Source organism: Populus nigra, chromosome 1 (genome assembly GCF_951802175.1).
Source record: "Populus nigra chromosome 1, ddPopNigr1.1, whole genome shotgun sequence".
In the NCBI taxonomy this organism is placed as follows: domain Eukaryota; kingdom Viridiplantae; phylum Streptophyta; class Magnoliopsida; order Malpighiales; family Salicaceae; genus Populus; species Populus nigra.
The window spans coordinates 15623539-15645204 of record NC_084852.1 but is presented as its reverse complement, the minus strand read 5'-3'; the positions used below and the strand labels follow the sequence as shown (position 1 = coordinate 15645204).

Here is a 21666-nt window from a genome sequence, read left to right as displayed (position 1 = left end):
TCAAATATATATATATATATATATATATATATATATATATATATATATATATATATATATATATATATGGAAATGAATTGAATTAACAATCTTTGATAGGTTTACCCTTAATTTAGAAATCATTTTTGTTTCAAAAATAATTTCTTATTGTTACAAGATCCTATATTTATTTAAAATACCTTCTCTTATTAAATATTTCTTGAAAAAAATTAAAAATATATTTGGATCAAATTGTTTTTTTGCTTTTATATGATAGTAGAAGAGTTGCACAACAGCTTGTGCACGAGGAAGAGGAACAAAATGTTGCAGTGTGTTAGTTTTTGAATAATATATATACTATTATAAAAAAATCTAATAGGAATCAGTAAAACACTATGAATTAAGTCTTATTGCATTATATATTGCTATAATATAATGATAGTTTTGCCCTCTATAATGAAAGCCAAGAAAGTGCAAATTGAGAGGCAAAATAGTTTTTTTTTCACAAGGTTCATATAGTGTTATCACATTGACCAGGGCTAAATAGGTCTTTTTTTGGTGCATAGTAAAAAGATTTGATTACCCTTAAAAAGAAAAAAAATACCCTATGGGTTTCTTGATCTTTTTATTTTTTTCAAAATACATAAATAACTAAATTACTCTTAAAATCAAAATGATATTAAACTTATTGTTAAGGGATTTTTCATTTTTTTCATTATATATATTTTTTGTAATTATCACATGGATTGAAGGTGATTTTGTAATTCAAATATTTATAAATACTATTAAAAAAAGTAGTTGATGCATGCATTGCACATGTCTGTGCATGAATTGAGCCTGTAGGTTTCGTGCGGCATGTGCAGTGTTGCTCGTTGGTCAAACACTAGATTTAGAGTTATTGTTGGAAAGTGCACGACATTCCTTCTATGCTTGGGTAGTTTGTATGGACAAAGGATCGTCAGTTTAACATTGATGATTCTTTTTTTTTTCTTTTTTTCCCTCTTAATTCCCATGCCAAACCCTCATATTTTTAAAACCAATCATTTAATTTAGTTTTTATTTTGTTTTAATTTTTTTTATTATTTATTTTATTTAAAATAATTTATAAGATTAGAATATTTTTATAATCTCATTCGGATTTTAAAGGTGTGGACCCTAGCCAACCATGTAAAAACTAGATCCAAACTGACACAAGTTAATTATATGGGCATGAACATCAAAGCTTGTCCTTCACGGAATGATACTGACTTTCATACAGGTTAATTGCAAGGTTCAAATGACACTTATGTATGTGATGCAAGTGAAGGTGTGGTAGGTGGAGTCGGATTGGCAACCCTAGTAGTAGTAGTAGTAGAATTTGAACCTCCTTCCAATGCTGCATTTGAACCGTGTAAAAACAGTGGGCTTCATTTGTTGATTTTTTTTAAATGACTATTTTTAAAAAAATAGTGGGTTAGAAGAAAGTTTTAGATGAATGATATTATTTGAAAAAGATACCAGGAAACAACATAGTTTGAAAAGAGCTTTTGTTCTGAATCATGTTTTTAATATAAATTATAATTTAGAATCACAGTATTAATATAATCACAATTCAAAATTATGATTTTAATAGATTACTTTTTATTATTGTTACTGAAATTGTGGGAAACAAGTAATCCTGCAAGTTTAATAATATATTTTCAATCATTGTAAAACAATATTTTGATTTTCATGGTCCAGGAGAGGAGAATTGGGTTCAAAATCGACAAAAAACCAACCTCCCTCCTTATCTCCTTATTTCTACTGCCAACCGAACCTCTCTACTCTCTCTCTCTCTCTTTTTGCACTGTGGCTTCCAGCTGCCAAAACCTTCACCACCAAGAACCGCCACTAGCATCACCATGATCCGCCAACACCGCCACCACTAAAGAACAAAGGAGAAGAACAAAAAAAACAAAGGGAAAGAGCCGAGAAAACTAAAAGCAACATGGAAGAATAAAAAAACAAAAACTGGCAGAAACCACCACAACAGCACCACCAAGAGCCGTCACTAGCACCGCCAAGTCAACTTCCTTCTTCTTCTTCATCTTCGCTGCCTCCACTATTCTGCAAGTGAACAATGGAAAGCATCTCCACTGTTTACTAGGTCAACGATGTCCGGCCCAGACCAAAATTGTTGGGTCGGGTCCAACCAAGTCCAAAAAAGTTCATTCAATTTTTTTTTGTGATTTTCCCACTTTTGTTTTTTTTTTATCAATTTCGCTTAATATTGATTTGTATTATTATACCGTAAAGATACAAGTTTAGTATTAAAATACCTGGTTTTCATTGAAACATTGCAAAAAATTATAAAACAAAAAATGTTTTATTCATGCATACGACCAAGTTTCTCAAAAATAAAAATAAAAAATCATATTGTATTTTCATACAGAAAACAAAAGAATTCAAAAATATATTTTAGCATGCATTTTAGCTTTAATAACCAGTTTATTGAAGTCATGAGAACTAAGCCAATATTTCAAAAAACACTAAAAGAAATGTGTTGTTTTCTTTTAGTATCTGGGATTATGAATTTATACGTAAAACGTATTCCTGATATTAAAAATGTAGTTTCTTTTATATAGACATTAGAATGGATAGACTTTTACCCGATAAGATAAGGATTTTCTTATGGAGGATGACTTTTCTTAAACCTTATACAGACTAACAATTAAAAAATATGACAAGACCTTAGTTTTTTTTTTTATCAACAATTAAACAATACAGCTTGCCTTAGATAATGTGTATTTGGAGTGCTAATACATTTTCTTTAGGCAACCAGTCCCCGTACCTGATCTCTGAGACCAGTTAGGGTTCCTAGTGACCGAAATATTAGGTGGTGACGACTCCCTTTCCCGCTTTCTATTGATAAAAGACAAGAATTCCTTATCTCACCATATTTGTCAGATAAATACAATACATGAAGTGGAATATCGCCAAGCACACGAGCGATAAAAATAATAATATTAATAATAAATATATAAAAACTATGAATAATATTAATAATCACCATTGCACTTGCTCGAATGAGAATGTTTTAGGTTTGCAATGTATATAAAACCCACTACCGTATCATGTTTATCTAGAAAAGACAATAGAGTAATTGGATCCGAATTACTACACACGTAATAAAAAAAAAATCAAAGACAAATGATGATATCAAGTGTAAATCACTTAATAAATCTGAAAAGATAATGACAAAGAAGGAAGAGTGTTAAGAACATAAACTATCATGAATGAATAAAAGTAATAAATAAATATTTGAAATAATCATAGTTCAAACTCAATTATCTTAATAATAACAAAAAAGAAACCTTAAAACAAAGCTAGGCCTCTACCCAACGTAGTAAATGTGCCTATATCAAAGGTGTGTATCATGCATATTGCTAAATTTTGATGAACAATAAATTAATAGCTATATATATATATAAACCTCATTAAATTCTTAACAAATATAAAAAAATAAAAAATTTTAAATTTGAGTCACTGATTACCTTATTTTGATGAACAATAAATTAATTAGCAGCTTTATTTTAACTTTTCTGCATTGCTTTGTATTATTATATTTTTTGGTTAGGATTCTAGAGAAGGAATATAGAGAAAAGGTAAAAAAAATAATTAAATTGAAAATGTATTTTTTTTCAACTTACACGAAGAGATAATTTTAAATTCAAAGATAACTAATGAAATAATAATTTATTATTAGAAAACCCAATACTTGTTATATTTAAATACTAAATAAAAGAAATTCTAAAATATTTTGCAGGGGCAATATTTTTCTTTAATCTATAGAAGGCTCATTGGACTTTGAATAGATTTTTGTTTCTTATCAAGTCATCGCATTTTGCCTATTGAATTAGCAGTTTAGCCAGTTTTCAAGTTTGCATAATTGCTTATACTAGAAAGATCAGTACATTTTTAAGAACTGAAACTAAAACATTGTGGTATCACACCCATCGTCTCCTTCCAGCTGTGAGCCATAAATTTCCCTTTTTTATTTTCATCAAAGATGAAAACTTTATTACTATCTTTTATAGCCATTAAAAAATGCCTACACAAAATGAGAGAAAAAAAGACAATAAACAAAGTATCAAATACTTTACAAATAAAACATGAACCAAATTTTTTTTTTAAAAAAAACTTCCCTTTTAACCCACAAAACTAGAGCATAATTAAAACTATAAAATTGGAAAAAAAAAAAAAAACCTGAATCCATGCAACTAAATCTGTCTCTCTATGTATTTAGTGCTTGGCCAAATAATCTTCGACCTGAATTCTCTCTCTAGGAATAAAAGTAAATTTCTCTAAAGAAAACACCTTTTAAGCATTATAGTCTCATGATATTGTTAAATGACATGCTTCTCCATAGAACATCAACCAAGTTACATAATTTAGTCAAAGTCTTCCTGAATTGAACTCTCTTTTTTTATTATTTTTTTTGGTCTGGTAGCCAAGGTCTTAAAACACTTGTGTCAATTGTAGCCTCATAAGTATAAGAAGAATGCATAACTGTGTCATAAGCTTTCAGAGAGAGTTTAAGGCTCTCATTTTGAGCCCTCAAATACAAATCTTATACAAGTATTGTTTGCCATCCATTGCAAGAACCTCAATCAGCATGTCATAGGTGATTTCATTTGGTGAGATGTCCTGGACTTTTAGAGCATCTCCAATAATGTAAGAGGTAAAAAAAAAAGTCAAACCCAAATATCTATTATTTTAGTTTTTTCTCCTCTTTTAGCGACTCCAACAAGATAGCTTAAATAATAGCCAAAATCCATTTTCTCTTATCAAAATGCTATTCCTACGTATATGAAAGAAAAAGCTAATAGCATGGAGGAAGTTGATATAGTTGTTGGCCAATGGCTCTTTCATCCCTTTTCTCACACCTTCTATGTTTTTGTTCACAATATAGGATTATGATGTAACTATATTATTCGATAGTTTTACCCATATTTACCTAGTATTTTGCCTATGTTTTGTGTTTTAAAGGCACTTTTGGATGAAAGATTCAAAAAGAAGTAAATTGAAGATAATTGGCAAATTTAACCTCCAATCGATGTTTTGTACAGAGCTTTAGCTCTAGAGGTTAAAATGAAGTGATTTTAGTGCAATTAGAAAGCTAACATACATAATTTTCTATAAATATATGGTAAGAAAAATAAAAAGAGAAAGAGCATGGAAATCGCAACCTTCAAAGACAAATCTTGCATTCTGCCAATGTTGACCTTCGGCCATTCCAACTTGAATAACTTGAGCTAGAGAAGTTCATTTGATGCAAACTCAATTTTGTTGGATTCCTGACTCGAAGACCTATCAGAATACCAAATTTCAGTAGAAAAGGAGCTCATATGAGAGAGATATGAGTTTTCTAAGATGACATATGAATTCTGTCAGCAGACAAGTTTTATAAAGAAATAAGTCCAAAGTACTTCTCAAAGCATCCAAACTGACATCCGAGTCTAAAAATAAAAGGTATAACTTTCTATATATAGAAAAACCTAAAAACCCTATAAATGGCAAAATATCAATTTGCCTCTTAAATAATATCACACATATTATTTTAGGTTAATTTTAGACATTTATTTAATCAAATCCTTACTTCATTGTTTTTAGGTAAAGAATTGTAATTTCTTGTATTAATTACATTTTGATCCTCAATTTCTAGAATTTATTTATAATCAAGTCACACTTGATTAATCATCACATTTTAAGTTCTAACCAATGGTTTTTATATATGTGACTCATTAGATTCCTTAATAAATTGACCCAAATATAAATCATAATCCTAAATAAAATAGGATTAAATAAATTAAGCAAATTAATTTATTTTCAATTCAACAATTGATTGATTTATATTTGAAAATTAAATACAATGTCTACCAACCTGTCATGATCCCTCAAATATTAGAAAAGTTATAAGTGGTTTGACTTCACCTTTTAATGACCAGTTTCTCAAAGTAATTATTATTCTTTAATCAATAATGTTTCGATTTAGATACTGTAGCATAGAGTGTGTCTATTATGTCAAATCATGTTTGTTCTCAACACCATAGTCATTTATTTTTTTAATATGATTTGAAACTCTTTTCAAATCTCATTTCACCTTACATAAGAATTTACAATCAATACTATTTAAGAATAGATGAAACATTTTTCCTAATTCACCTAAGATAATGAATGCTCTCCTGATTACTTAAATACATTTATATAGTTCATGTTATATCCAATATATGTCTATTTGTTACCCTTGATTAGGACCATGTGTAATATGATCAAAACATAATACTTTCTATATAAGATAATTTAGTAATTTGAAATCTAAAAATCACTTACACAACTGTCATGTAAGCCTCTTTGTAAATATAAATGATCTTCCCATATAGAATTCTCATGGAAGTTAATTTAGTGTACATGTCTTCTGACAATCACTTATATATTAGTTCTAGGTATTTCTCATACCTCAACTTATAAAAACAACTGATTTCTTTCATAAAAGAAAGAACATACTATGTATCAGTCTCAACAACTCTAATTAATGTTTAATCTTAATAAAGCATTGACCAATAATAATTAAAAACAATTCTTTGATGCAATATGAATATTGTAATTATAACAAGTAACAACTTTTATTTTTTTTTTGCAAAGTATTTTTGTCTCAAGAATTTTATCTTTAGTCTAGATTTATTAAACAAATATTATATTTATTTATAAAATATTTGATGAATATTAAAAAAAAAATTTTATTAATAAATTACGTATATTTATATAAATAAAATCAATGTCACATATAACCAACGGAGACAATCTCGTCATTCAGTTTACTCTTTTCAAAGGCTCTAAGATAGTATTTGGAAATACAGTTAAAATCATATCTTCTAAAAATTTAAATTTTTTTAATATATTTTCAAATAAAAAAATATTTTAAACAATAATCATTATAATATTTTTAAACACTAACAGTGCACGAGTGGAGATAATTGTAGGCTTAACAGGAACAGTTGCAGTTTCTGAAGCCTTGGAATAAGCGAGAAGAACTGCTCTTCATTCCCTACTTCTTAGCCGTAGGCCTTTCTCTTCCATCTTTTATTGCAACCGGACACCCCGTTTCCAGTATGCTTTGGATCATAGTTTTAAGATTTTGAGTTTTTAGTTTTGATCAGGTTACTGGGTTTTGATCGGGTCATTAGATTATCCAAATTAATTTTTTTTAAATCAAAACGACATTATTTTAATAAAAAATAAAAATCAACGAGTTGCTATCAAGTTTTTGGACGGGTCTTACCAAGTCAATCGGGTCATGCTGTGTTTTTTTTTTTATTATTTTTTTTTAACTTGGCTTAGTTCTAGCTTCAGGTTGGCCAATTAAACTAGACCGGATTTCAAAACTATGTTTTGAACCCTTGCCTAACACCCCGTTTTCATGCCTCGCAAACCACCGCCTCTCGTAACCTAGCAGCAAGCCCAAATTGTAAAGTTTTCAAGTTTTACATATTCCTTTTCCCAATCTTCTTCAGCATCCTTTCCAATTTCCCTTTTCAAATGCTTCTCTTTTAATTCGACAAAGAACTTGAGAGCTCCATTCCCGCCTTCCTTTTTTCGATAAGTCAACAAAGCAGAATAATGTTATGCAGCAGATGAGGAAAAACCCTTCATATGCATCTCTTCAAGAACATCAAGGATCATTTTAGCTTGACATAGATAACCATCAAAATGTTACAAGGTACCACATTTGGAGCAACCCTATCCTTTGTTCCAGTATTTTTTCCATTTCTTCATATTGTTCAGACCGTCTCACTGCACTCAATAGACTTCATGTAAAATATTGGGACCATTAATGCAGGCTCCATTTTCTTGTCCCAGCCAAAACCTCTAATCATGGATGAGTACGCTTGAACTGGCAATTCACATCCTTAAGATTCTTAACAACACTCTTCTATATCATCCACAGTTTTCGTGAAATGTAAGCTCCAAGCGAGCGCAAGAACACCGATCTTTCTATCCTGTTCTTCCCCAACTTCTCCCTCACTTTCACTTCCCTATTTTTTTTTACTCATCACTACTATCATCATTTCTTTCTAAATCATTATCACTTTTATCTCTCTCATGTTTCAAGGATGACCGATCATCTAAACTTGGGATTACTCTATGAAACCCATCCGCAATTTCTTGTTGCCCCAATGTCGAAGCTAAAGCCAGTGATGAACCAAAAGAGCCTTCCTTTGGCTCTCAAAAACAAACATATTTAATCTTTGAATACTCGGAGAAAAACCCACTTTTCACACCAAATTCCAAGCTTCCACAACAAGTCCCACTTAAATCATACCTCGAATTGTTTTAAACCGTAAAGAAAACAGAACTTGCACCATGAAAAAGAGCATCAATAATACCCCATCTCTTGGTATCAGGTGGTTAAGGTGCTCGTTCATCCTCAATGAGATCTTGGGTTCGAGTCATCCCAACTAGCCCTTGCTGAGGAGATACATCTACATCTCAAAACTCCGCTCGTGGAGATGCTCTTAGCTTCGGTTCCGACATAGGTGTGGTGGGGGTCCCTCCATATATACGGGCACAATATTCCCCACCAGGTATGAGGTCAACCTATCTTTATACCCATTTTTTTCACAGAAAAAAGAACCACATTTCTTTCTCCTTCTTCTAGCACTTAAAAGACAAGAAGAATCAACATCAACTCCAAATGGCGCACTACACATAAGCCACCACTCATCGGCAAAACACTCAAAGCTTGCATTTTGAGAGATATTTTAGCAATGAATAAAAAAACCTAGAATAGAAAATAATAATTAAAGAACAAGAAAACATGATATCCGCTTCTCAGGGATGCTTCCAACAATGGTTTCGGATGGTACAAAAAAAATATATAATTAATTTGTTGCGGTTTGAGCCGTTATAAAAAAATGTCTCAGTAAAACATTGTTGTCATGTGAAGAGATTCATTAATCATTAGAACAATATTATTCTATTTTAAGTCTCTAGAAATTTTTATGCTTTGGTCAATCAATTTTTTTTCTTTTAATTTGGTCATTTGACATTGTTTTAATTTTTTAATTTGTGATTAATGTTGATGATTTGTTTCCATGTGGGCACATGAGGGACTGAGATGATCGGTTAATTCTTGGTTTTGCAAGACAAAATTCATTCTTATTAATTTTAAAAAAATTAGAGCTTCAAGTAACAAATTAAAAGGTTGAAGGAATTTTCAACCCTTTTTTCCAACTTCAAGAACTTTTTTTCATGGTCAAGGAGAGCTCAAGGCCATTTTTACAATTTGTTCCTTGAACTTTCTTTTTCAATTTAATCCCTGTATATTTGTTTTATTTGGGATTTGACTTTGTGTTTTTATTTTTTCTCCTTGATACAGAGATCTTGAAATAGTGAGAGAATTTTATGGTGCTTCATGGATGCTCGGTTTTGCAAAATAAAACATAATTACACTAATTTAAGAATTAAAGTGTTGAGGGTGTAAACCTCCGGCCTTAATTTTTAGTATTACTGAAAATTCAAATTTAACCCGAGAATATAGTGGGTTAATTAGAAAATAAAATAAGAAAATATTGAATAAATTGAAATAAGTTTGAAAGATTAAAATAGATAAATAAAGAAATATAGAAAAAATACAAAAACACAAATAAAAGTTTAATGGAAAGGATACACAAGGAAAAAAAAAGAAGGTATTGAGATATAATTCAATGAAACTTGAAATTTAGTATAAACAAGTGATGAAATCTAGAAAATATTACTCGAGAAACATAAAAAAAATATATAAAAGAGGGATATATTGCGAATTAACAAAATTATATATATGCATGTGTGTTGCTGACCTTTAGTGGAAAGAAGGAGGGAATGAAAGTTCATTTTCTTAAGCTTAATCTTGTGAAAACCTAAGGAAAACTAAAGATTTAAGGGGGAAGTGTGAGATTTAACTAGAATAAACATTCAATCACTTGAAATTAGAAAGATTTAGTGAGGGGAAAGTAAGGTATTAGAGATAAAAAGTTAGGGAGGTGAAGGAAAAAGAAGAAAGCTTGAAGAAATTCTATCTGGTTAGCTTTTGAAATGTATATTATTGTGTGATAAAGTGCTCCAAGCTTATTTTAACCAATTATCAAGAAGTTTAATTGATTTTCTAGATTGTATTCTTAATTCTTGAATTTAGGGGTTTTATGTGAGAATTGAACGTTTTGTGAAATAGTTATGTGATGATGTTGTTCGAGTGAAATAACATTAAAATGACTTAAAATCATGAATAATTGAACAAAGAAAATTAATAATTTTGTATGATTAAAGCCGATCAATTTTAAGGGGGAATTTGGTAAATGATTTTAAACTTGTAGAAATTTTATATTTTGATGAGAATTGATGTAAATATTGTGATTTAGGATGAAATTAATGATTATATCTAGTTGTGGTAGGATTGTTATAGTCTCTGGGGTGAGAATTTTGTAAGATAAATATATAAGATTGTGTTTTGAATTATAAAGGGTGTGAGTAATATTAGTAATATGATTTGTGATGAAAATAATTAAGAAGAAACAAATTAGAAGAAATTAAGACCCTTGGGATTAGTCAAATGAAGGAAGTTATTTTAGATAATTGATGTATACTTTTGTGACATTATAATCAATTATGAGTAATGAAAAGGAAATGTGAGGAGAATTTAGGCAGTTAGATGTTTGGGAAATTAAGTCAATAAACTTACATGAAAGAAGATAATAAAAGTTATGAATATAAAAAATGAGGATGTCTAGTTCAAGATGTGACATATACTATGATGAAAATTTTTGTAAGGGAACTTCATTATGGTTCCTAAGTTTATAGGAATGGATAATAATAAACTTGTCTTATTTTAACAAAAGACATCTCGTGTAGCAGGCAAGCATCCTACACTTTGATGTATTTAATGTTTTTCCCTTAAATTTTATTAATTGTAATTTCTTTGGAAACATAAATCATGAACAACAAATGAAGAAAAAATAAAGTGAAAGAAAAAAAAAAGAATTTTGAGCTTGATTAGTTGCCCAAAGTAAATTAGGAGCAAATGATATCAATATGATATACCCATGCACAAAGATTTTCTCTCCCTTACAACTAAGTTGATGAAAATGATGAGAAGTTTCTTATAACCACACAGCCATAAAGGTAACTTTTTGATGCACATGCAACCATAGAAAAATAACATTTACACTGTAAAATATTTTTATTTATTTTTGCCAGTTAAAGTCTTTTAAATATATTTATTTAAAAGATTTAGGGGGGATGATGGTATAAAATTAGTTAAGTATTAAAAAAAATTAATTTATTATCGTTTAGGCATGTAAGCTAAACATCAAATAGTTATCGTTTGGGTCACATGATCGAAACAATAAAAAATTAAAGAACAAGAAAACATGATATCCACTTTTCATGAGATACTTGCAACAATAATATTTGATAGTATAAAAAATAATGAATTTTTTAAAATATATATATAATTAATTTGTTTTTGTTTGAGACATGTGACCCAAACAACAACTATCCTTTGTCATTGTTTAAGCCTTGGTCCAAACAACAACACCCATATCATTTAGGCTCGACCTAAATAGGTTGCACCCTATAGTTTTTCCTCTATTTTTTTCAGCATATTCCAATGTGTTTTTTTAAATTTTAAGTAATCAGAATGCAGTAACGCGCTTCACCCACGCACATAACAGTTTTATGATTTATTGATATATTTTTAACAAACTCTTTGCAAGTATAAACTTTAATGCATGCAACATTATTTTTTAGTCAGTGTTTGACATCACAAACTAGAACAATTTTCTCTTCTACTATTACTGATTAAGCATTAGAGAATCCTTTATTCTACGAGGGATTTATTTTCTAAGGATTACTCAAGCCTAGATATAAGCCAAATAAGAAGCCTATCTCATGCATCTTGGTTTAGTTTTACAAACTGTGAAAAGCCTAATTTCTATGTAATGATTTATCCCGACTTCATCAATATCCATGTTAGTTAATTATAAGAAAAATAATCAGAAAACTATAAGTAATGGGTATTGGCCATTCAATTGTAGTAAGTAGACCGAACAACTAAAAATGTTAAAGATATAAAACGAGCCAAATAATTAGAATAGTAAAGAAGAAAAACTCATTTTAACATCTAATATAATATATGTTGATGATATTTCAAAATTCAAGATGCTTAGGAATAAGTTTTTTGGTGGTTAGATAATAGGTTTAATCAAGTGTTCATGCAATTAAATCCATTTTTCATCAGGAAAGGAAATGTGGTGGCTTGATGTAAGGATTGTGATACCTACAAGAAAATGTCTTTTTCTGGTGGATTTAGGGACCCTAGATGCTTAAACCAGTATCTTTATAGAGAAAAAAATGTATTAAATATGCCAAAGAGTATTAAATTCTAATAACAAGGTTGTTTGTTCTTGTTTTCATATGAGAATAAGTGTTTTATAAGAAAATGATGTGTATATATTGAGAATGAAAATTGTGAACCCCTTACCTAGATGGTTCAAAGGGCATTTATATTTCATAAATCTCACCTTTTTGTTTGAATAAAAGGGTTGAAAAGTCATTCAACCATGATAATATTAATGAGAGATTAAATATCCATTATACATGCATTAATAAGAGATAAATATCTTTACACAAACATTAATAAGGAACAAATATTCTTGACATATGTGTTAATGAGATGAAAATATATAGGACATTAAAAACTCTTTGTACACCTAAAGGTGTAAATTAAGCATGATCAAAGCTAAAGATGTAAACTCTCTACCAAAAAAATGGGGTTGAATTAAGATTTAGAAAAAAAATTAAATTTTTATATCAAATGTGAAAATACAATTTCATATTATACTTAAGGAGGGAAAAAAAGGTAAATTACCCTAGAAAATAGTATAAAAAAGGGGGATTTTCTTCTTTTTAAGTTGGCAACTACAAACAAAGTAAAAGGGAAGAAATTCTCAATTTTTCTCACCAAGAATCTTAGAGAAACCAAGAGAAAATCAAGAGATTTAGGGAACAATTGAGGGAAAAACATACACACATCTCTAAACACTTGATTAAGAATGAAAGAAAAACAAATAATTAAAGAGAGGGGCTCCATAATCATGGCAACAAGGAAGAAAAAAAAGGGATTCAGAAAATTTTTAACTGATTAAGATTCAAAGACTTGAATAACATCTAGTAAGGGGTTCTGGACCTACTTTAGCAATTTCATGTAATTCAAATAATATTTAATGCAGAAATCATGAATTTTAGGTTAGGGTTTATAGAAAAAAAATTGGAAAAATGAAAATTGACTATGAATTGATAAAATTTAATTAGATCAAGTTGCGTGGGGTGTTAAATTTAGTAAAATTAATGAAGAAAAATATAGGGTCCTTAAGAACCTAAGTGGCCAACCAAAGAGGAAAGTTAGGCTCATGATATATAATTACATGTAATTAAGTGAAATTATTGTGAACTAATGCATATTTATGTGGGGAAATAATTTCCAAAAGAATTGAATTATAATTTGAAATTTTGATTGAAATGTCGTAGTGTAGTCAAAGATTTTGTTAACATGAATATTACATAAATTGACTTTAGATGCTTGAATAAAGATATATATATATATATATATATATATATATATATATATATATATATAATTTGGAAATAAGAATTTATCTGGTTACGAATATAAAAATGAAATTTGATATGCCTGGTGATACAGAAGAAACTTTAGTATTGGGATTTACCTAGTAATGGGTAGAGAATTTAGATTGTTTGTAAGTGGAAATAATGCTTGCACTTAGACGAAACAAGAATTACCCAGTGTTGGATATAGGTTAAAAGAGTTTAATATGAAGATTACAATTTAGGAAAAAACAAATGTGTATTAGAAATAATGATAGATGAGAAATATTGATATAGAAAATAAATTGTGTAAGTTAAAAGTAAATTATGTTAATAATAATTGAATAAATGAATTGTGTTTAAACATGTCACTGCATTTATTTTAATTGCCTAGGTAAATTATTGTTACATACTAAATTGTTGCTCGTATATTAATTTACAGGTATCTCTCAGCCTCGAGCAACATAATAGATATTTAGAGATCTTTGTTAATTTTGTAAAGGATTATAATAATTATCATTTGTAACTGAATGTCAATTTACCTTGAATTATGTAATTATAAATTTAATTTAATTGTGCTAGTGTATGTTATTATACTCATGCTTTTGTTATAACTTATACTAATAGTATCAGATAATTTATGATTATAGATTTTGATTTAAATTTTGAATATTATAATTACATACATGATGTGACATTAAAATGAATTACAATGATTGTGATTAATTACATACATGATGTGACATTAAAATGAATTACAATGATTGTGATAAAATATGTTGCGAAATGATGAGTTTAGGATGGTTGGGCGATAATTAGGCTTTGTTCGATGAGTATATTAAGATGTTACAAGTATTTGTCGATAACTTCGAATCTCCCAGTATAGGTGAGACTCTGTCAAAATTTTAGTAGATTCCTGTAAAGCTAAGTTTTTTTTAAAAAAAAAATCACCCTAAAAATAGTAATTATTTACAAGAAATAAAGTTTAAAGTGTATGAAAAGGATGTTACAAAAGAACTTGGGTTTGATAAAAAAAAAATTCTTGAAGAACTAGGTATTGGAATTGGGCCACAAAACAAGGCCTAAAAAATACTAGGATGTTTACTTGGCCCAAACACATTGCCTGAACCTAAAAGGTCCCATGATTGCACTGTTGCCTAGGTACTTGCACATTGCCTGGTATCACGAGCGCCGAGCTTACGTACCTGGACTCAGGCCTCATACTTAGTATGAGTCTATGGACACTTGGCGTTTAAGATCAAGCCCATTGTCTAGTTCTTTAAGACTTAGATAGTCATTAAAACGAGCTTCAAACTAACGAAAAGTGGTTTAAAAGATAATTATAAATCCTAATCCATCATTTGCCTTTATCATTAAAAATCGAAACATTTTAATCATATCCGTTAGAGGCTAAATTGAGGTTTCTTCAAAGATACAAATTAGAATTATAGGCTATTCGGTCAAAGTTGTATTAGGAGTCCTTTTTAATCATTTCTCTTCTTCTTTTTTTTTTAGAAGATGGCTGAATTTTGTACTTGAAAAGCAACCCAACTGGACTTTTTATGGACCCAAGTTAGCTGCAGAGCTTTGCATCTTTTTTTTAACAAAGGTTGCAAATATCACATCTAGATTTTAAAAGGTTTTCGAAGGGTTGGGCCATTATACTGGCTAGCTTGGGCCTCTAAAATGTATATTTACTTAAAGAGTTAATTGATAAATTACCTATATTATTAGAGAGGGAGAAACTTTACACAATAAAAGAACTATCTATTGTTGATCTTGCTAAAGACGATTTGATTTATAAGTAGATTAAAAATCGTAGTGTTAATCAATATAACATAAAGTTTAAAAAAGAATATTGATAGACAATATAAATTTTATAAGGTCAAATTGAAATTAACACTTCTTATCATTAACCATGAAGCTTTTTTATTGTTGAAATATTTATTATTTCCTTTTTTACATAATAAAAATAAAACTTTTATAGATTACTAAAGTGGTGGCCCATGTAATTCTATGAGCCGGGTCAAATGTTTTCTAAAATAAAGCAAGATTTCTTGACAATAATAAAGTCAATCCAGGTTAATTTGACAAACATGAGACTCATGATATAAGATTGGGATAACCCTACAAAAAAGTGAAAAAAATTTAAAAAAACTCAAGACCCAGTAATCTAATGTTAAAGGATGAAAGTTAAAAAAATCATTTTCAAAAAAGTAAATGTTGAAAGAAAAAACCTCAATTAACTCGGGTTAACTCTACTAATCAACCAAGTGTGATATTAGATCAAAATTAAAAAAAATTATCTTTTTTCAAAAAAGGACCTAGAAAAAAAGGATTGAGGTTAAATCTATAAAAAAAAATGATGAGAAATAATTGAAAAAACACATGTTAACTTGACTAACTCGTACCCGGGATAACCTTACATAAAGGAAAGTGAAGAAAATCACAAAGCTTAAAGCCTAATAATTTAATGCCAAAGGATAAATTTGAAAAAAAAGATTTTTTTAAAAAAATTGAGTCAACCTAGGTTAACTCAACTAACCAAAAACTCGAGATATGAGGCAGGGATAACCTCATAAAAAAAAAGTTGAACAAATCACGAAACTCAAGTTCCGATAACTCAATATCAAATGATGAAACTAATAAAAAAATTATTATTAAAAAGGACAAAAAAAAGACCGAACTTAAACCAAACTAATTTTCAAAACCAATGGCCCGGATCATAAGATCAGGATTACCTCGTAGAACATAGACATTAAAAAAAAAGCAAAATTTCCAATCATAAAAAATTAAAAACCAAAACAAATAAAAAACAAAAACAATAAGGATCAAATCTTGTACAAAAAATAAGTGAAAGAAAATAGTTACAGATCAAATGAAAAGGAAAAGAAATGAAGAAAAGGCTAAAAAAAAACATCATTAAAAAAAAGGGACCAAAATTGGATACAAAATTAAATGAAGTAAAATGATGAAGGACTAAATTGGGGAAAAAAATCAAGTAAAGGATAAAAAAATAGTAATAAAAAAATGAGGACTAAATTAGATATCAAAATTAAATGAAATAAAATATTGAGGGATGAAATTAAAAAAATAATAAATTTCAAAAAAACATTAAAATTAAAATAAATAGAAATCAAAAGAATGATTATCAATTTGAAATAAATTCAAGCTGGAGGATACAACTGAATTTTTGAAGACTCAGCATGGATACCAAGGCCTAGGAGAAAAAAAAAAGAGGGAGGGAATAAAAAAAATTCATTGATTTTAAACTGCTGAAAATCTGACTATATGTGTCACCCCATCAATTATGTTACAACTAGCCGCATCGAGTGACACTACAATTAGTTGTTTTTAGCCATGAACTCCCCACACAACTCTAAAATGGCACACGAGATGATTACGCTACGCGCATGTTAATATCAAAACAATCTCTAAAGACATTTGAATATTATGAAAAAAAAACCATGTGGTAAAGATGAAAACACCATGTCAAAACAGCCTTAGAATTTTTTATATCAAGATTAAACTTGTCATTTAACCGTTCAAAAAATATGAAAAAGGCTAAAACCTTCTCTATAAAAGTTTAATATTTTTTAACTTTTAAGGGTATCTATGTTATTTTATTGTGCAAAAAAAAAAACCCTAGACAAAAGGGTTATATATATTTTTTTGTTTTTAAAAGCAAGAAAGTAATTTTATTAGATAGAAAAGAAAATTAACTAAAATATCCCCGACCTATTTAAAAATAACCATTGGATCTTCTTGAAAAGATAATTTTACCTCATAAACTAACAATTGTTTTGTAAAGAGAAAGGCATAAAAAACAATTCTCTATTCTAATCCATAATGAATTGTCTTCGCAGACCAACAATACATTACTAATCTCTTTTAGGGTTTTTTTTTTGTTATAATGATATTGAATAATATTAGCCCTTTGAAATTGGCTAGAAATATATTTATGATTTTTTTTTCTTTTCATAATATAAGTTCGGAGACCGACATGAAAACTCGCGGCACCTCTTGTTCATGCTTGGGCTAGGGAATCAGCAAGAACAATTAGGCCGGACTAGCCCATGTAACAACAGATCGGTTCCTACCTAGGCGTGACTTAGCTAGGTCCATGATTAGGCTTGCTAGTTGTGTCAGTGCGTTTGGGAACGTATACAAGTCAACTATGCACAAATTTTACCTTTAAAAACTAGTTTTTTTTTTCATGTTTTTTTTTTTTTTTTTTTATGGATTTCATAAATAAATCTTAATTTTTATTATATTTCCAAACACACTCTTAAATAGAATGCAAAGATTGAGAATTTAAGGAATACTTTGTATTCAAAACTTCAATAATATTATAGACGTGAATTATAAGATATTAATAAAATTATATGTGTGTATGTATATGGAGTAAATTATAAATTAGTCCTTTTTATTTCAGAAACTAATTAGTTATTCCTTTTTATCCATTTTACATTCTTTTTCAACTTATTGTATTTTTTGTTTTAGAATATAGAAAATTAATAGATATTATGAAAAATATTGATGAGAAAATAATATTTTTTAAATAAATAAAAGAATATCAAATTAAGGATGGTCAACACTATTTAGGGCTAAATAATTAATTTTTGAAACAAGAGAGACTAATTAATTTTTTTTAATTAGAGGGGGAGAATAATTTATAATTTAATATATTGATATGGCTCATTATTTTAATTTTCAAAAATCTAAAGTGCTTCAACAAAGAGATAATATATAAAGTAAATCAAAATCTAAGAATAATATAAGTAAAACAAAATTTATCAAATTATTAAATTAGATGTTTGATTATTAAATATTCTTTTGTTAAACCTAAATAATAACTAAAAAATAATTGAATTGAAGATTAATAAATATTTTAATATTTGACAGGTTAATTTAAGTTGATCCAAGTCGATCTAATATGTTTTTATTTTAATATTTTTTTTTATAAAAATATCATCTTGATTTTTTTAATTAAACTGTATTTTTATCGGTCGTTCAAGTTATTTTTTAATTTACCAAATCAACTAGATTATATCAAATCAATTTTTATTTAATTTAATTTTTTATATATATAAAAAAATCAATAACACCTAAACATGTTTACATAAAAAAATAATAATTTTGATAATGCTGGCAATTATCAATTGCAGGTCTAATAAAACAAGGACTCGGCTTCTTAGCTCCGTTTGTTTGTAGGAAAGTTGTTTTCTTTTGGAAAGTGAATTCCGGGGAAAATGAATTCCTGGAAAGTGAATTCCGAGAAAGTACTTTCCGATGTTTGGTAGTGTTATGGAAAATGAACTGGAAAATAATTTATTAATAAATTAATTTTTTTTTCAAGTTTATCTAATATATATAAAATATTTAATATAAATATTTAATCACTTACAATAAAAGAATGAAATCTAAAAAGTATAATGATGAATTTTTTATTATAATATATATTCATACATAGCTTATTTTATAAAATATAACTATATATGTCATATCATATTATATAGAAATAAGCTTGCGAAATATTTTTTAAGTAAAACCTATTACTATATTTTTTTCAATTTTAAAAGCTTAAAATAAGTTTTTTTTTTTAAATTTATCCATATGTAACAAATATAATTAAATACTAATCATGAATTAATCAAAACAAAATAAAACAAATACATCTATAAATATAGCAAAATAAAATAATAATTATGGCAAAAAAATGTGTATAATAAAAGAAAAGGAAAATGTTTTCCGGTTTTTATCAAAAGGAAAACACTTTCCTTTGTTAAAATTGTGTTTTCTATGTTGATCGAAATTAAGTTTTCGTTAACTAGTTTTTCATGTTATTATCAAACATGAAAAAACAAAAAAAATAAATTCTAAAAATTCACTTTCCTATAATCAAACAAGACCTTAACTGCTTCTGAACTGCTATAGTACAAAGAACAAGAAGGGAATAACAATATATAAATCTACCTCAAAGCCTGCAACGCTGTCCGCAGGAGATAAAAATGATTTCGATGCGCATAAAATCTGTAGCCATATCTTCTGATGAGCATGCCAACAAGAAGCGGATCTTGTGGGAGCTGTGAAAGGATCCATCTCGTGCTATATTTCTTGTTTTCCCAGATAAACATGTCATATCTTCACTCTTCCCAGAAACGCAACTTTTGTTTCTTTCTTCTTTTTTTTTTTCTATTTAACGTTGTTTAAACTAGTATAATCCAGCTATTGAAGGCCATCAAATTACAAATCTTCATTGAATCATGCACTAAATACTCAAATCTACACAGTGAAACGCCTGCAGATCTTGCAAATTATACGCTAATTAAATTCTCAATATCTAGAGCTGAATAGGTTTAGGATCATGACACATAAGAAATGCTAATGGGTTTGATTAGCATGCACGAAATTATTTATTTGGCAATACATTAGCTACGGCCAAGGATTTTGTTCTTCCAAGTAAGCCACAAAATTAGTGAAGAAGGTGCCCCTAATTAGGGCATAATTTGCCCACGCACAAACGACACAACATGAAGAATATATGTCGTTGAACAAATGGGCCCATCAAGAGAAATTGCAGTCCATGTTCATCCCAAATTAAAAGACATCGAGCAAATGCTCATGGCTAACCACTACTTGTGCTCAAACATGTCTCTTCTTCAAACATCTGGGGTGCCGGGAGGCATTTCACACGTACCATTGTTCTTCTTTTTCTTGGTGGAAAGCTCTTTGGAACTAGAAAGAATGAATATTCCACTTATAAGGGGCCTCTTATGGGTTGATTATTTTTTTTCTCTCATCCCAAAAATCATACATGTATTCACGCACTAAGGAAACAAGTAATGAGATTTGATGAATATTTGTCGCTAAGTTGGGCCACTTATTCCTTGATTCCATTAAAGAGCTTGCTTTTGTTGAGAAAAGTCACATTAAAATTGAATAGAAAATGATTATCCAATATTCTGACGGTTTGAAAGAGAGAGAGAGAGAGAGAGGGAGAGATTATAGTATTCTCTACCTCCGCCACATGGATTGATACCCCCATGGACTAGCCAACCACCCTCAGAATATTGTAAGCGCCGGAGAGATTTCTAAAACGATTTACCTAACAAAACCTGTAACCATTTATCGAAATCACGAGCCCGCAAGTGAAGACAAAAGCCTCTGAACCTGTTTCGTAGAACATATATTCTATTGCATTATTATTTTGAGATCTCGAGTCTTCTGTATATATATTCTGGGCGAGTAAGACATTGTAAAGCCTGTTTGGCATGGTTAGGTAATTTACTTAATGGCATGGACAACAAAAGAAAGCTACATGTTATCGTCACATTAGCATGAGTCAAGAGTGGCGATCATTTTATCTTGGTCTTTAACATAATTAAAGGGATACACAGTACGCGCACAAATCTTAACGTAGGTAGTTATAAGCTAGGGCATTCAACAACATTGTCACCTTCAATTGTTGGGTTAAATGTTGTTCAAATCCGAATGCACTGATTTTGTGTTCAAAAATACTATCATGTGTAATCCAACATAAAACATATATGTTTGTGTATTAGCAAATATATGAAAAGCTCTAGCTAGAAAGCTAAGGAAAATGATTGTGCTGGAAAATAATATAAATTATAACTTTGAATTTTATCTATTAACTTAAGTTTTTTAGTTGAATTAATTTTTAAATATAGTAATAGAGTCTTATAACTAAGTAATCACGAGTTTGAATATCATTATCTTTATTTATTTGATTAAAATTAAACACGAAATAATTTAGGTTCATGTAAGTTTCAAGTTTAAAGTGCTTTGACTTGAAAAAACATATTGAGAATAATACAAATTATATCTTAAATTAATTCTTTAACTTATTAAAAAAAAAAAAGAGTAATGGGTGACAGGCCAGCCTTCATGGTTTGCCTCTCTTTTAATGTTGGATTAGTCTCCCAAACAAGCCTAAATTGACGGTTTCCAAACCCAAGTCTTAAAGTAGCAATTAGTATTATCCCATCATAGTAGAACTCTCTCCAA

The 21666-nt window shown here is 28.7% G+C and overlaps 1 pseudogene; it reads right to left on the bottom strand.

The window, feature by feature from the left end:
• Positions 1-21666, bottom strand: part of LOC133670213 (uncharacterized) — an 80262-nt pseudogene that overhangs the window by 44705 nt on the left and 13891 nt on the right.